Source organism: Sminthopsis crassicaudata, chromosome 3 (assembly GCF_048593235.1).
Source record: "Sminthopsis crassicaudata isolate SCR6 chromosome 3, ASM4859323v1, whole genome shotgun sequence".
Taxonomy (NCBI): Eukaryota; Metazoa; Chordata; class Mammalia; order Dasyuromorphia; family Dasyuridae; genus Sminthopsis; species Sminthopsis crassicaudata.
The window spans coordinates 24562086-24579071 of record NC_133619.1 but is presented as its reverse complement, the minus strand read 5'-3'; the positions used below and the strand labels follow the sequence as shown (position 1 = coordinate 24579071).

Sequence of the window (16986 nt, the reverse complement as noted above, 5' to 3'; positions counted from 1 at the left end):
TTCAAAAAGGATGGTGTTCAAAATTATCAGAAAGCTTTGTCCCGAGATCAAGACAATATCTATTCTTTGCAATTTTCACCCCTTCATCTAGTCCATCCCTCCAAGATAAAATTAACTACTTCCAAATGCCTTTTCCTCAGGACAGAATTCACACTTTAATCAGAGCTACCACATTCCCCATAAGTTCGATATTCATATGGCTTGATGTTCTTTCTCAACCTTATCACCTTTGTCTAAACACTCTGGAGCCTAATGATAGTTGAACACAATAAGGTAAATATATATCGACTAGGTAGAGCATGTTGGTACAATCAGTTCAGTTTTCTTTGATATTATATCATTGGGTATAAAATTGATTTTTCCCTCTCCCGATGGTTCCATATCATCAGATGGGGGAAATATTTCATATCTCCATAGTTCACATGCCTGGAAAAGAATCAATATGTGAGATAAGGTTGGGGTCACCTAGACTAGAGACAGCAGTTACCTAGCTATTTAGAGGTTTTCATGGCACCTGTGTATGGGAAAACAATAGTATTAATTTAACAATACTCTTTTGCATAAGATATTGTGTGAGGTACTGGGGATACAAAGATAAAAACAGAAGTTATCTCCCTCAAAGAACTTGCATTCTATCGGAGCAGAGTGTATAGTGTGTACAGAACAGATACAAAATAAATAGAAGTTAATTTACGAAACAAGATAAATGACATTGACTACAATTATAATGTTTTCATTTGAAATTTATACCAAAGTAAATAAACAAAAAAGATTCTAGAAAATGAAATCTTTTAATCAATACAGATCTGCCATACTGGCCTAATGCAGTGACATAACTGCCAGTAGTATTGAGGAGTTAAAATATAAACTTGTTTAAATCTATAAAATATTACAATGAAGACTGATGAAAAATTCTGGGCAGCAGAGTAGAAGTAATGCAGAGTATGAACAATTAAAAAAAAAGTGGAGCAAAGGCTTTGCAAGGACATCTAGTATAAGAAATTCAAAAGCCAGTTAGAGATCCAATATTAAAGGGGAGGGGGAACAATAATGCTGGACAAATATACTTGAATATCATCTATTTAAGGATGATAACTATCTCCTTAGAAGTTGATGAGATAAGATCATTGAATTAAATAGAATACAGGGATATTAGAAGAGGTCTGAAGTAGAATACCCAGGATACACAGGCATGACTGGAACAAAGATCTAGCAAAAGAGATTGATAAGAAGTAGTCAGAGAGGTTTAGAATAACAGATGGTGAAAAGGATGATCAATAGAAGAGATGATAAAGGAAAAGAAGGTGGTCAACACTGTCAGTGGGTGAAGGATGTTAGGATTACAAGGTGATAACTCAGGTTATCCAAACAATTCTCTAGCTCAGAATTCACACCTTTGGAGTTTGAACCTTTGGACTTCTGGCGGGGGTGGAGTTTACATGTTTGTACCTTTAAGAGGAGCAAGTTCATTGGTTGAAGTATTTCCCATAAGCCCCACTGAGTTCTCACTAGCCCAATCTCTGCAAGAATAAAAGAGGGCAGCATTGGGTCTGGAGAGTAGTCTGACTGGGAGATTGAGTTTAGATGGTGGTCTGGAAGGAGAGTCTAGGTTGGGAGAGTGATTTGAGATGGCAATCTGGAAGGATAACTTAGAGACTACCGGACCTTCACATTTTGTCACCCAATGTGGGGCAAGGACTTATTCTGAGCCCTTCAGAGGAGCTAGCCTGGACCTTGACATTTTGGCGCCTGAACAGGGACTTGAACCCTGGACCCTCAGATAAGATAAAAAGGAGGAAGACTGAATATGGGGTATTTGACATTTGGATTTGACATTCCTAACTTTTGAAGAAGTTTCTGTTGAATGATGAGATCAAAAGCTAGATTCTAGGTATTTAAAAGGAGAATGTTGGGGGGGGGGGATGGAGACTAATTGTAGATGGAATTCTCAAAGAGTTTAGCCGTAAATTGGAGGCTAGTGGTGATAGTATCAAGTAAAGGTATTTTTTAAAAGGACAGATGTGGAAGATTAATGAGACAGTAGGCATGATAGAAGGGGTAATCTTATGGAGAAGACAGGATGCAAAGGGATCACATGTGCATTTATAAGGTTTAACCTTGGGTAAGAAAAGAGCCATTTCTTCATATGAATCAGGGGTGAATGAGTATATAAGTGGGAGAGGCATCTGAGTAATATTGGATGAAGGAAGACAGAGCAAGTGTTTAGTGAATGGCCTCTTTTTTTCAATGAAATATGAGATAATTTTAAATGATATAGTAGAATGCACTAGTGTCATGAAAAATTTGAATAGAGAAGAAAATGTGTGAAAATGCCTCTGTCTTAAGAAAGTGAGATTCTTAGGGAGCTGTTGAAAGATCCCTTTGCTTCAGTGAGGGACCAGTTGAAATTATATAACATAAATCTGTAGTATATTCAAGTCAGCATGACTTCATGATTTTCTTCTGCTTTATTCAGCAGCATGAGGCAGGGAAGGGAAGACAGTCAATGACCAAAATAATCTAAAGTTGGGGCTTTGAAGGATAAGATCAACAACATAACAGGCTTTGGAGTAAAGTATTTTATACATTTGAAATCCTTCACAAAAGGGTCAGAATAGGGGAGTATGGTTGATATCAGAGTGATCACTAGGAAATGAGATAAAGGGAAGAAGGACTGGAAGTTAATGTGAGAACGAAGAATAGGGTTGGCGTTTATAAGGTAGAGAGATAGATTGAATGATAAAAGTTTATGATTATGTAAATTAATTTCAGTATTAATGAATATGAATATGAAACATTTGTGGTTGATTACAAGATCAAGGGTATGGCCATCTCTGTATGTAACTGAAATAGGGTAGAGCACTAGGTCATGATAAATAAAGACATTGTGGAAATGGGAAATTAGAGTACTTAATCTATAGGTTGAAGTCTCCTGATATGAGAGCATAAATTGGGGAAATGGAGATTGTGACAAAAGTACTGGATTTACTGAATAAAAATGGGTGTATCCTAGAGTTCAGTAAATAACAGTTACCAGAATTTGGATTGAAATGGGTTTACATATAGATCACAAGAAGCTCGAAAACAAAGTTACTGGGTGATGGTAGCACAGAGAGATTCTAATTTCTACAACACAACTTATTGGGAAGTATATGTAAATGTGCGACCAACAATAGAAAGGGCTACCCAAGGGATTGTGTCATCAGGAGGAATCCAGGTCTCATTGATTGCAAGAAAATGGAATAAGTGAAAAAGGAAAAATGTTTGAAATAAAAAAAAAAGTTTAACTGGATTAGGAATTTCAAAAAACACAGTGGAGAAGGTGGGGAAATATGAAATATGTTGAGAGAATTGGATGGAGACGAATAAGTGTAAAGAAGTAAACAGTGAAGAATTGTGGAGTAGATTTGTAAAGTAATAGCTGAAGGCTCAAAATCTCTGAAATGGATGAACAGGATTGAAGGGGAATATGCTAACCATGGAGGAATGACTTCAGACAAATGTTTAGTCCCTGGGAAGATATCCGTTGAAGGAAGAAGATGATTCGACTGTTCATATTAATACCTCAATTTCCAGACTCGTAGCAGATGGTGCTACTGAGTTTTGTGAAGCTCAAAGAATCCGTATCACAATAGACAGGAATGGCAAATATTATATTCTGGGGAAGGGGGTCCAGATAGGAGGCAAGAGCTGACAATTCCACATGGGTCTGATCTGGGAATTGGAATACTAGACATTATCCTTTTTCAATGGCAGCAGCCAGAAACCTGGATCTGGGACTGTTGGAGAATACCCTGGAAAGGCACAAAAGAAAGAAGGCACAGGTGGGTAGACTAGATTGTGCTGACCCAGGAGTAAAGACTGAGGAAACAGGCTACCAGGATGAAGCCAGGACTCCCTGAAAAAGCCCAGAGACCAAAACAGAGTCCATACACAATTGGCTAGGAGTGGATCAGCATGAACATGTGCTTCCTGGAAAATTATACAGAAGGCAATGGAAGTATCTGATGTAAGCAAGCTATGCTATAGAGCTATTTAATCTTTGAAGAAGAATAGTGAAGGGCACCATCCAGGAATTGTAATTCAGGAAAAGAAGCTGCATTCTTAATGATATATGGAGTAACCATGGTGGATGTAAGGACAAAAGGCTCCACCTGGATGCTCATAGGAGCCTAGAATGTGTTAAATGTTCCCATTTGATTAAACATTTGGAAGCACGTGAACAAGATCCACACAAAGTGGGCATTAAAATCTGCACCAGTAGAGATTATTTTTCACTTTGTGTGAACATGGATCTACCACTCTCCCTTCCCTCTCTATTTGTTTCTGTTTGCGTGTGTCTCTGTCTCTCTCTCCCTCTCTCTCTCTCTGTCTCTATTTCCATCTCTTTGTCTCTCTATACTTTTCTCTTTCTCTCTCTCTGTTTTACTCTCTCATATAAATGTATATATAATCTCACAACAAGCCTGGGAAGCAGGACTTACTATTATTTCCATTTTATAAATAAAGGAACTGAGACTAAGAAGCCCACTCAGGGTCATACAATTCGTAAAGATCTGAGGGAAGGTATGAACTCAAGTTTTCCAGGATTAGCAGTTTTCTATACCACACCAGCTAAATTCATGTATAGAAAGACTTCATGTTGTGTTAGAAGCAGAAATATCACTGGACCTCAAGTGACGGATTCAAATCCTATACTTGCTGCTATCTAGCTCTCTGCCTCCTTGCCAGGTACTTAACATCTCTGAATGGCAGCTTCCTCATCTATAAAATTAGGGTAATAAACTTGCTTAATTCACTGGATGTAGGATTGTTTGAGGATCAATGAAGTAATGTAAACAAAGTCATTTGTGAGCTTTAAAATGCTCTATAAATGTCAACTCCACATGTAGCAGGCTTTCTAGTTTGGAAAAAAAAATACAACCAAATAAAAAATGCAACCAAACAAAACAACTTTTTAAACCACAGCATCAGAATAGCATGAATGCTATTACCCTATTTTCAAAGATAAGGAAACAGGATCAAGAACTTGCCCATAATCCTATTCTTCATTAGTGGCAGGGCTTGAATCATGTGAACCTAACTCTTTGTCCTTTTTTAACTCTCCTTGTTCTCTGGCATAGTAAAATCCTTATCTGTAGTATAATTATTCTAGAAATTCATTCTACTAATGGAGAAGATCCCCTTTTCAGCAGCTCTCTATCATTAAGGAGCTGACCAGAGTACTGAAAGTTTGCACCTTGTCCAGGGTTACATAGTACAAGAGTTATCAGAGCTGGGACCTGATTCCATAGCTTCCTGACTTTGAGACCTGCTCTGGCATGGGAATTCTCTTCCAACTTATAAGGACTAGTTCCTATGCAAAGAATACTTGTGTTATTCTTATTTCTTTTAATGCCATTTCTTGGAGTTTGGTTGAAGACAAGCATTTTGCTATTTAAAAGTTCTCTATTACACATAATAGAATAGCCATAGTGCCTGGATTTGTCATTCCATTTCTAGAGAAAATTCCTGAATTTAAAAAAAAAAAAAAAAAACAGGGGCAGCTAGGTGGCGCAGTGGATAGAGCACCAGTCTTGAATTCAGGAGGACCCGAGTTCAAATCTGGTCTCAGACACTTAACACTTCCTAGCTGTGTGACCCTGGGCAAGTCACTTAACCCCAGCCTCAAAAAAAAAAAAAAAAAAAAAAAAAAAAAAAAAAAAAAACCTCCCCAAATTCAGATCAATAATTTCTTGGAATCTCATAGACGTAAAAAAAAAAATACCAAGAACAGTGAAAGATTTAGTTACTTGTATAGCCATTATATATGAGAGATGGCACTGGCACCCAGGTATTCTTGGCTCTGAAGTATTTTTCTATCCATTATGCTCTATTTCAGCTCACACAAAATTGTCGCTTCATAAATACTGAATTGAATTGATTTGAATTGAAAGACACTACAGAGGTATCAGCTGATCTTTCTCTACTATCTCACTAAGTGTCTTTTGGGCCTCTCCTAAGAAGAAAAACCTTACTGTTTTCTTTACTCTTTTATCTGCAAGCTGTGCAGGTTCTCATTGCTTATGTGAAAAATCTGCTTACTTCCTTAAAATGCTCCATGTAGGTGTAATGACAAGATTACAACCCATTTTCCTCATCTTTACAGAATCTGTTATACAACACAAATAATATGGTATTCATTCTTTGGGGAATTATATTGTGATGACATTTCAAGGACATATGACAACACAAATATCCCACTGAATCACAGAAAGCATTTCTCTTTAAAGCAAGCTGTGTTCCCTAGTTGAACAAGGTCACAGTTTTCTAGGTCAAGTAGAAGGCAATGTCCGTAGGATAAAGATGACTAAGAGTGAATCCTGTAATATTAAGTAAATGTCATTTATTGTATCCTTACTTCTTAACTTTTATTATATTATTCAACAAATCCTGTAACATTTCCATGCTCCTTGAAGTAAATGTTAGGAGGCTGGCTTCTTAGCCATCTTTAAAGTACTTTATAACAAAGCTTATGTTGATTCATACATTACTTCTGATACTACCTGTGTGAAATCGGGCAAATTCCTTGACTTCTTTGGGTCTCATTTTTCTCCTTTAAAAAATGAGGGAATTAAAAAAAAGATGTAATCAGAATACCTCAATATGGATTATGATTCCTCCAATTCTCTGGCTGCATAAAGTTTAAGAAATTATTTAACATCCTTTTGCCTTAGTTTTCTTCTCTATAAAGTAAAGCTTTTGGACTAAATAATCTCTAATATTCACAGCTGTAAGTTACAACAATAACTTTTTTTTTCTATTTCCTTTTTTAAAAGGAGCACTTTATTTTTCCTATTATATGTATAGATAATTTTTCACAATCATTTTAAAACAAACCTTTAAGTCAATAAGCTTAATACGTGTCAAGTCCTATTCTAATTATTGGCAATATAGAGAAAGGCAAAGGCAGTATGTCTTCAAGGGACTCACAATCTACTGAGGGAGTCAACATGTATATAACTAAGTATGAGCAAAATATGTACCAAAAAATGGAAATTATTTTAGAAGGAAGACTCTAGCCATAAGGGGTATCAGGACTTTTATTTTTCAGAAAGCAGGATTCTAATAGAACCTTGAAAGAAGAAAGGGAATCCAAGAGGCAGCTGTTAGGAAAGTGACTATTTCAGGTATGCTGGCAGCCACAGAAAATACCAGGAATCAGGAAATGGAAAGTATTGTGCTAAGAAAATGAAGGGTGCCATTATCACTAGATCTCAGAATATATGGATGGGGAAAAAGGCATAAGAAAATTAAAATGAGAGTCTAGGTTATAAAATATTTTAAAATTCAGTAGTTAAGCTCAAGTTAAATAGATTGTTATTTGATTCTGGAGGCAATAGGGAGCCACAATTTATTGACTGGAGATGGATAAGTGCTATGAAAAACCTGAGATTTTGAAAGATAGCTTTGAGAACTGGATATAGGAGGGATTATAATGAAAAGATACTTGAGACGGTAAGAACAGCTAGAAGTCTGCTTATATTATCTTAGGCTGAGGGGATGAAAGCCTATAGAAGCCTGGGTGCCAGCATCATAAGAGAGAAAAAAAAATAAGCATATACAAGAAATATCAGATTAGTAGGAGGGAGAAAATTGACATCAGAGCCCTATAATTCTTTGGTTCATGTGACTTAAGTAAATGATGTTATTAAAATGTTTAATGGAAAAAGGAAAAGGGAAAAGGATCAAGGACAGAGACTTGAGAGATACATCCACAGTTACAGGGCAGGAGTAGAAAGTTGAACCAACAAAGGAGATAAAAATGAATAGTGTAAGGGCAATTGTTGAACAAGTTGTAGAACATAAATGTAATATGATTCTATTGTATGCTAATAAATGATGAAGGGGATAGTTTTAGAGAAACTTGAGAAATTTGTGAAGTAATAGAAGAATACCAGTAACAATGATATTCTTGGGGGCAGTTAGCTGGCATTGAAATGCTGGGCCTGGAGGCAGGAATAATTATTTTCCTGAGTTCAAATATAGCCTCAGATACTAGTTTTGTGACCCTAGGTAAGTCCCTTTTCCCTCAGTTTCCTCATCTGTAAAATGAGCTGGAGAAGGAAATGGTAAAAAAAACCTCCAATATCTCTGGCTATAAAAAACAAAATGGGCTCACAGTCATACACAAATGAAAAATAATTGAACAACAATTAAATTGTAAAGACAAATAATTTAGGATAATTTAGAAACTCAACTCAATAAACCCAATCAACCAATGAAACCACTGCAATTCCAGAGGATTCATGATGAAACATGCTACATACATACTACTAGATAGAGAGATGATGAACTTAAATTCAAATTTAGGTGTTTTTTTTTTTTTTTTTGGACAATGCCAAGATTGAAAGACAGGGAAAGTGGGAGGGGGAAAAGTCAGAGCTGGAAAATAGTGAATAAAAATAATGAATGGTAAGACAAATATGAGGATAAGTAAGAAATAGAAGTGTTGCAGAAGATATTAAAATATTATTCAATATCATCAAATGTCAGAATTTCTGAAATAGAAAGAAACTTAATCTTGGTCTTCTACTCCAATTCACAATTGAAAAATAGGTTGATTTATTTTATGAATTCCCTTAACAATACCCTTAATGAGGGAATAGAAACCAAAAAAGATAAAAAAAAATCATTGCTAATTCTGATTCTTCCTAATTGCAAAGGACTGGTTTCTGGGATGGAAATGAATGGGAAATTTGGCAAGAAGTTATAATTCTGTCCTAAACTTCGTGATAGAGGAGAATAAATTTGAGAATAGGTTGATGTACATTTTAGATTTGAGGAGAAGAGATTCTAAAAATGATAAGTAGGACCCCAAGGATTAACATTTTTATAGAGGGAGGTAGTCCAGGAGGAATAAAAACTTCTAAGGCTGAGATTCTTAAGACACAAAGGGAAACAATTTTGATGAAAAAAACAAAACACACAAAAAAACTGAGTTCTCTTAAGAGAACAGTATGGACACTGGAAAACTCATCAGTCATCTTAAAGTATATAAAATTGTGCAGAAGATAAAAGAAAGAGTAAGAAATAAAGGATACAGAAAAGAGCATGACCTAGTCCTGCAAAAATGGTATCAGAGGCACTGAATCTTAGAATCATCTGAGGCTGGCAAATAAAAGTGGGGGCAGCAAAAGGATATTTTTTCTATATTGAGAAAAGAGGAGCATCAAGAAAGAAATAGAATTGATAGGGAGAAATAGGATGATACCTGATAGCAGAGAAAATAATATAAAGTTGCCAGAATCTTATCTTCCTTTGCTTTCTTTCCCTAGGAGAAGGACCTTTGATTTGAAAATGACAGATTACAAATGACCAGTAAGCACTTGATACTTAAGAGAACAAAAGGTGACAGTCCATGAGAACTTCATTGCTATGAATGAATTCAAGTCATTTGACAAGACATTTGTAGCATCTTTAGATACTTAAGGAACCAGCAGATGTTATTGCTGAGCCACCATAAGAAATGTTTGAACAATCGTGAGGAAAAGGAAAGGAGCTACAGTACTAAAAATGAACAAATGTTTTCAATTTAAGGGAAAAATCAAGAGACAGTAAGCTTAACGTTGAGACATGAAAAAATTAACTAAATAGACCACTTAAGAAAGTTACCATTTAGAAGAGCAAATGAAAACTAATAATAATATTTATATGATGCTTTAAGAATTTTGTATGTGTTGGTGCATTTGGTTTCCACAGCATCCCAGTGAAGTAGATGCTATTTTTGTTCCTTTTGTACACATAAGAAAACTGAGACTGAAAGTGATGTGGTTTGTTGAGAGTCAGAAACCTATTGTCTGAAATTGCTTCTGAACTCAGTTTTTTTCCAGATCCATGTTCAGTACTCTATACACTGTACCAGTTAATTGTCTAATGTTGTTTAATCAGAAACAGAGCATTCCAAACACATTTTATGCCTTTTAAAATTATTTCTATTTCTATTTTTTTCTTTTTAAATTTTGCATTTCAAATTCTCTCTCCTTCACACCTTCCACCTTAATAACTAAGAAAGTGAGTGTTATGATACCAGTTAAAGTCATGAAATCACACAAAACATATTTCCATATTAGCTGTATTTCAATACAATGCAAGAAAAAATGAAAGTGAAAAAATATAATTCCATTGTACTCAAAGTTGATCAATTCTTTCACTGGAGGGGGATAGGATTTTTTTTTAATATTATGGGCCCTTTGTAATTATCTTGAATCACTGTATTGATCAGAGTAGCCAAATCTTTCATAGTTAATCATCATTGCAACATTTCTGTTACTGTATAGCATTATTTATTCTTCTCTCATCACTCTGAATCAATTTATATAGGTCTTGTCACATTTTTTCTGAAACCATCCCCAACCTTGTCATTTTGAATAGAATAGTATTCGATCACAATCATATGTCACAACTTATTCAGAGCTGGAAAATAGTGAATAAAAATAATGAATGGTAACAAAAATATAAGGATAAGGTAGAAAGAGGAGTATTGCAGAAGACATTAAGAAGAGGGTATTATCCAATATCATCCAATATCAGAATTTCTGATTTAGAGGGGAACTCAATAATGGTCATCTACTGCAATTTATAATTGGAAAGTAGGCTGATTTATTTGCCCTTGATGAGGGGATAGAAACTAACAAGGTAAAAAAATCATTACTAATAAAAAAAAATCATTGCTAATTCTGATTCTCCCTTTTTGCAAAGGACTGGTTGCTGGGATAGAAATGAATGAATAAGTTGGGGCCAATTGTGCCAAGATTCCCAGTCATTTCCTAATTGATAAATGCCCCCTTGAAGTCCAATTCCTTGCCATTACAAAAAGAACTACTATAAATATTTTTGTATATGTACTTCCCTTTCCTTTTTCTTGAATATCTTTGAAACATAGAGCTCTTAGTGCTATTGCTTAGTTAAAGAGTATGCATATCTTTACAGACCTAAGTTGTTCTCCAAAATGGATGGATCAGCAATAATTCATTAATATACCTATTTTTTCCTCATCCCCTTTAGCATTTGTAATTTCTGATAGGTGCGAAGTGGAAATTCAGTGTTGTTTTAATCTGAATTTTTTAAACAATAGTGATTGAGAACATTTTTCATATAGCTATTGATAATTTTGATTTCTTTTGAAAAATGCCTACTTATATCCATGGACAATTTATCAATTGGAGAGTGACATTTAAATTATAAATTTGACTCAGATATATTCTTGGTGTATCTTTAAGAAGTGAAGCCTTATCGGATAAGCTTAATGGAAATATTTTTGATATTATTTACTTGTTGATGGTTTAGCATAATGTGGTTTCCCTATTTATATCTTTTAGTTATGTATATTTTATTTATTCTATTAATGAGCTCATTAATGCTTATTTTTTTATAAATCAACTGAAGTACATTAGATACTGCTCTAGCCCTTTATTTAAGTTTGTGTTCTATTTCAAGTGTGTTTCCTGTCAACAGCATCTTATTAAATTCTGGTTTCTAATCCATTTTGTTAACCAGTTTCATTTTATAAATTGGAAATCCCATTAACAATTATGATTATTTGCTATGTATTTCCCTTCACCCCATGTAATTTGCTTTATTTTTTCATTTTATCCTGTTCCTCTTCAAAAGTTTACTTTGCTTATAACTACTGTCTCCCTTAATCTGGAATATGATAAAGTTCTTAGGAGTTATATTTATCACCTTCCCATATAGGAATTTAAACAGTTTAACTTTATTGAGGCTCTTAGGAGTACTTTTCATATATGTCTTTTATGCTTTTCTTGAGTCTAATATTTGAATATCACCTTTTCCATTCACCTCTGGTCTTTTCATAATGAATATTTGAAAGTGCTCTATTTCATTAAATATTTAGCCCCCCCCCCCCAATCCCTCACATGAAGATTGTACTTAGTTTTCTTAGGTGTTAGGTAGATCTATTCTTATTTGTAATCCTATCAATTTTACCTTCTATCAAGCCTTTCCTTCTCTTAACATAACATGTTTTCTCCCATCATAAGGTGCTAAATCTTGCGTGATCCTGACTATAACTCAAAAATATTTAATTATATCTGGCTGCTTTGCTCATAATATTCTTTAGAGTTTATATTTGTGGATATATTTTAGGAAGTGATTGGTAGATTCTTTTAATTTCTATTTCACCTTTCTGATTTAAGATATTGGCACAATTTTCCTTGATAATTTCTTGAAATATAATATCTAGGCTTTTTCTTTTAGGTTGTCTAATAAATCTTAAATTATATCTACTTGATCTATTTTCCAGGTCAGTATGAGATATTTTATATTTTCTTTGATTTTTCATTTTTTTATTTTGTTTTGTTTATTTTTTATGCCTCACAGAATTACTGACTATCCCAATTCTAATTTTTAAGAAATTATTTTCTTCAGTTAGTTTTGGTAACTCTTTTTCCAATTGGTCAATTCTGTTTTTTTTTTCCTTTTCTTTTTTATTATAGTTTTTTATTTACAAGATATATGCATGGGTAATTTTACAGCATTGACAATTGACAAGCCTTTTGTTCCAATTTTTCCCCTTTTTCCCCCAACCCCTCTCCCCCAGATGGCAGGTTGACCAATACATGTGACATATGTTAAAGTATAATCAATTCTGTTTTTAAGGTGATGTTTTCTTCAGCCTTTTTGTGCCTCTTTTACTAACCCATTTTTTCATAATTTTATTGCACCATTCTCATTTCCTTCTCCAATATTTCCTTTACAACTATTATCTGTTTCTTTAACTCTTGCAGGAATTCTTTTTGGGCTTGAGTTCAATTAACATTTTTATAGGTTTTTTTTGTAGTTATTTTCAGATTGTTGTCTTTTTTATGTTTTTGTCTTCTCTGTCACCAGAGTAGTTTTTGATGGTTTTTTCTTTCTCTTTTTTGGTAGGGTTATTGTTTTCTTTTTTGTTGCTTGCTATTTTTCAGCCTATTTCTTGATTTTGACCTTTATATGAAACTTGTGCTCTGATTACCTGGAGGTGGGGAGATACTGTTCCAAGCTTCAGGGTGTGTGTGTGTGTGTGTGTGTGTGTGTGTGTGTGTGTGTGTGTGTGTGTGTGTGTGTGTGTTATAGTATTCTGAGTCAGTTCTGGGGTTCTGCAAATTTAAAAAAATATATTTTCAGGGTGATTTGATCCTGGGAGAACTGTAGTCACTGCTCTCCTGATCTGTAATACTCTGGTCTTTACTCAAGAAGGGACCTGATCCCTTGTAGTCACAAGTGGTGGTGGCCCTCTTTGCCTTGAAATTGAGACCAGACTCCCCATCCCTTGGGGTTATCACTCAGTGCTCCTTTTCATCCTGGAACTGACCCGGAATTGTGTAACACTTAGAATCATGCAATTGCCAACTAATCTCAAATAATTTCTTTCTTAATCTAACTTTCCTTTGATAGATCTTTTGTGAGAACTCTTGAAGTTGCTGTGGCTATTCTCACGGCCACTATGGGTATGGACTCCAGGCAGTTTTCCCCCTAGTATCACAAATGATTCTTGGTAACCTCCTGAGTATTTTTAGGCTAGTAAAAACATCTCACCCTAGGACCTGAATTTGAACTTATAGTCACTGACTAATACTAGTGCTATGACGCCAGGCAAGTCATTTAACTCTGCCTCACAAAAAAAAAGGATGTAAAGGAAAAGAAAACAAAAAGAAAAGGAAAAATTATTTTATTCTAGCTTTTTGTTGATTATCACTCCAAAATTTTATTTGAGGAATTTTTATAAAGTTATTTAGAAGGGAAAGTTGAGAAAGTTCATCTGAGGAAGTCTCTAACATGCCATCTTTTATTTCCTTTTTTGAAAAGAGTAGGAAAACTTATAGCAAGAGTCCCCATAGAAAAGGCTCACCCAAGTTTAAATATCCTGTACATTCCTAACAAAATAGCTTATAATGATTCTTTAGTGGATCTACCTTTAATGATCAGACAAATGACACACTTAAAATAAGGCATTAATTAAATGGTATAGAAAGCAAAGAAACAATAAATTTTCTCCATAAATGTGGTACATAGTCTCCCACAAATAAATACACATACACACACATACACACTCCCAGTGAAAAGTTGCTGGATTGCTGCCTGGTCTGCTCCTCACTTGGACACTTTTCTGGACAGTATTCTATTGGATACCACATGTATAGTTCCTGCTGAACACTTCTCCCTCTACTATGTACTATTCTATCTGACTAATAGTATCTGCTGGATGGTTGACTGTAATTCTTCTTGAGAGCTCCATGAAGTATATCACCCTTATCATATGCTACTCTTCTGGTTATCTAAATATTGCAAAACATGGCTTTGCTGCACTCAATACTAAAGGTTTGTTTTTTTCCTTCCAGCTCCTAGCTTCAGTTAAAGTCAGAGAATCATACATTTAAAACTTGATAACATGAGGATCCCTAAAATCTAATTCCCTAATTTTTTACAATAAAAGAAACTGAGACACAGGATGATTCAAGTGATTTGACCAGGATCATACAGCTAATATCTGAGGCAGGATTTTATCTGGGTTTTCTAAACTCCAAGTCCAGGGTCCTGTCCAGGGTCCTGTCCATGGTGCTATGTTACTTTATTCACTATAGATTTATACTTCACCAGCAGAATGTGCTCCATGTTTGCTTTTAGTTTAAGGGACTTTTAAAATAGCTCTTTTTAGAAAAAAGCCTTTGACTCAGTCATAGGATCAGATGGTTGTGGAGTAAAGAAAAAACCTTTCTTGACATTATTTTTTTCCTTTACCAACTGGCTTGATAAACTTTCTGAGAGGCTTGGTTGGAAGCTCTTTCTATCCCCAACAGAAGATCCATTGTCCCAGGCATCCAAACATATTAGGAGACATATTCATATTAGCAATGCTTCCAGGGTTAATCTTTTCTTTGTCCTGAACTTTTTGGTTATTGAAGTTGCTTATCTAGAAAATATGTGTTTCCTTCTTTATTTAACTTTTATTTATTTAAAAGGAGTGGCTGCTTTCAGGGACATGTGGAGCCAGGGTGGTTGTGCTGCCCATATTACTGGATCATTGGCAAAACATTGGTTGACTTATCTGCAGTAATCAAGGTGAATATTTATTTGAAAAATGGATTTGGACTGACATGAGCAATGTGACCCAGTAAGCAGGAAAATCAAAGAAAAGTACAGCATCCCCAATTACCAAATCCAAAAAAAACTATTATAGATATGGTGGAATGGAATCCTTCCCTCTTTCAACTCATCAACCATCTACTTCAATATCTACTTTAACCATCATTTCTCATAGCTAGAAATCTGCTGACCGATTTCCCTCAGACTGTTTTCCTTTATACACTGAAGCACTCTATGCTAGCTCTTAAACTTTGATAATTTTTACATGTGATCTGTTTGGGTGTTGATTCCTCTTTTTTATATTTAGTGCTGACCTAGAGGACTTACTCCAAGTAATTCCAAAATGAGAAGAGATAGAGAGGTATGAAAAACAATGGAAGAAAGGTCAATGCTATATTTATGAAACACACAAAAACTGTATGTACAAAAACTTGATTCAAACTAAGAATCATATATTATAGAAAAACATTTATTTTATTTGACTATTCCTATTTGTTACCAGGGGTTGGTGATTTTTAAAAATTTCTCTTAATTTTCACATGAAGAGACAGATGGGAAAGTGAGAAAAAACAAGTGTTAATTAATGAAAAAAAAATTAAATCTTCATGGATGATGGAGGCCATCAAGTCAAACAAAATAAAGACTGTAAAATATTCCTTTTCTCAGAGAATTTGCAATTAGGAACTGTCTTAGTTCAGCCTTTCTGTCTCCAGGACCAAGAATTGTTCTTTAAACAAAATAGGCAGGTGACATTTAATATTTATTTGACTGAATTAAATTAGGACATGTTTGTGAAAATAACAAATAGGATTTCTGATGAGCAGGGTGAGGAAAATATTACTGAAAAACTATAGGAGGAAAATATTTTAGCTGGATTTTAAAGTAGGAAGAAGATCATAACCATATATCATAACAGAAATCTAGAGATAATCTGACCTTATTGATAAGAAGGTAGAAAACCTTCCCCTTTGGGACCAGTGTTATTAGTCTGTAGTTTGATAGACAATATAATTTAGATAGAATATATAATTCTATGTAATATCTAATAGATAAAATTACTATCTGATGGAATAAGTTAGATAGAATATGATTTCTTAATTCACTATATAGATTTTTGCATGGCCATTCATTACCCAAATTATGTACCTTTTTCACCTTTCTTGTGGGGGAAGAGCTTAAAATTACAAGGGATATTTTAAGAAGCCACATTTGTCTTTTACTTTAAGTTGCAATTGGAAAAGAGGAGGAAAACTGTCTTTTGGTAAAATGTGATGGAATAACACAATGTGTTTTTGTGTGTAAGACCAAACACCTCAGGTGCAGTGTAGCCAAAACCCTACCTTGTGTTGTGTATCTATTTGTGTTTAAAAGTTTTGCTCTTGTTTCCAGAAGGAATTTGGGGTTATTAAAAGAACTATGCAATTTCCCAGTGGCAACTCAACTTAGCTTGCTTTCTCCTATTTCATTCTGGGTTAGATTGCCTTCGGGACATTATCTGGGACTGCTAATGACCCTCCAGGCTTCTCCTTTTTATTTACAGTAATATATTTACAGTGAGGTTCCAAAGAATGAGATACCACAATCTGTGAGAAACTAAAGATAGTAGATACAGGTCACACAAATGGCAGTAGAGTACTCCTTGTGGGGCATGAATATTTTCAGTATAATGTCAACAAGGGATCTTAACAAGATTTTATAGAAGGGAAAATAGAAGTCCTACATTAATTAGTTCTGGAATCAGATTGCTAAGCACTCATCTCATCTTGTCCAGTATCAGGCTCACCATATAATTTCCTGGTCATGTGTCCTGACTTGATAATCTCAATCTTGGACCAGAAATTGAACTCCCTCCCTATGATC

The 16986-nt window shown here is 34.6% G+C and overlaps 1 long non-coding RNA gene across 3 annotated transcripts in view; it reads left to right on the top strand.

Moving 5' to 3' along the window:
* LOC141564803 (uncharacterized) overlaps positions 1-16986 on the top strand; it is a 123932-nt gene that overhangs the window by 44449 nt on the left and 62497 nt on the right. Inside the window, exon 1 of one of the 3 annotated variants that reach the window (XR_012488732.1) lies at positions 15039-15102. The exons of the other annotated variants lie outside the window; for them this stretch is intronic. This is a non-coding gene — a long non-coding RNA (uncharacterized LOC141564803). Of the gene's footprint in view, positions 1-15038; positions 15103-16986 lie in introns of those variants that run through there. 3 annotated transcript variants of the gene reach the window in all.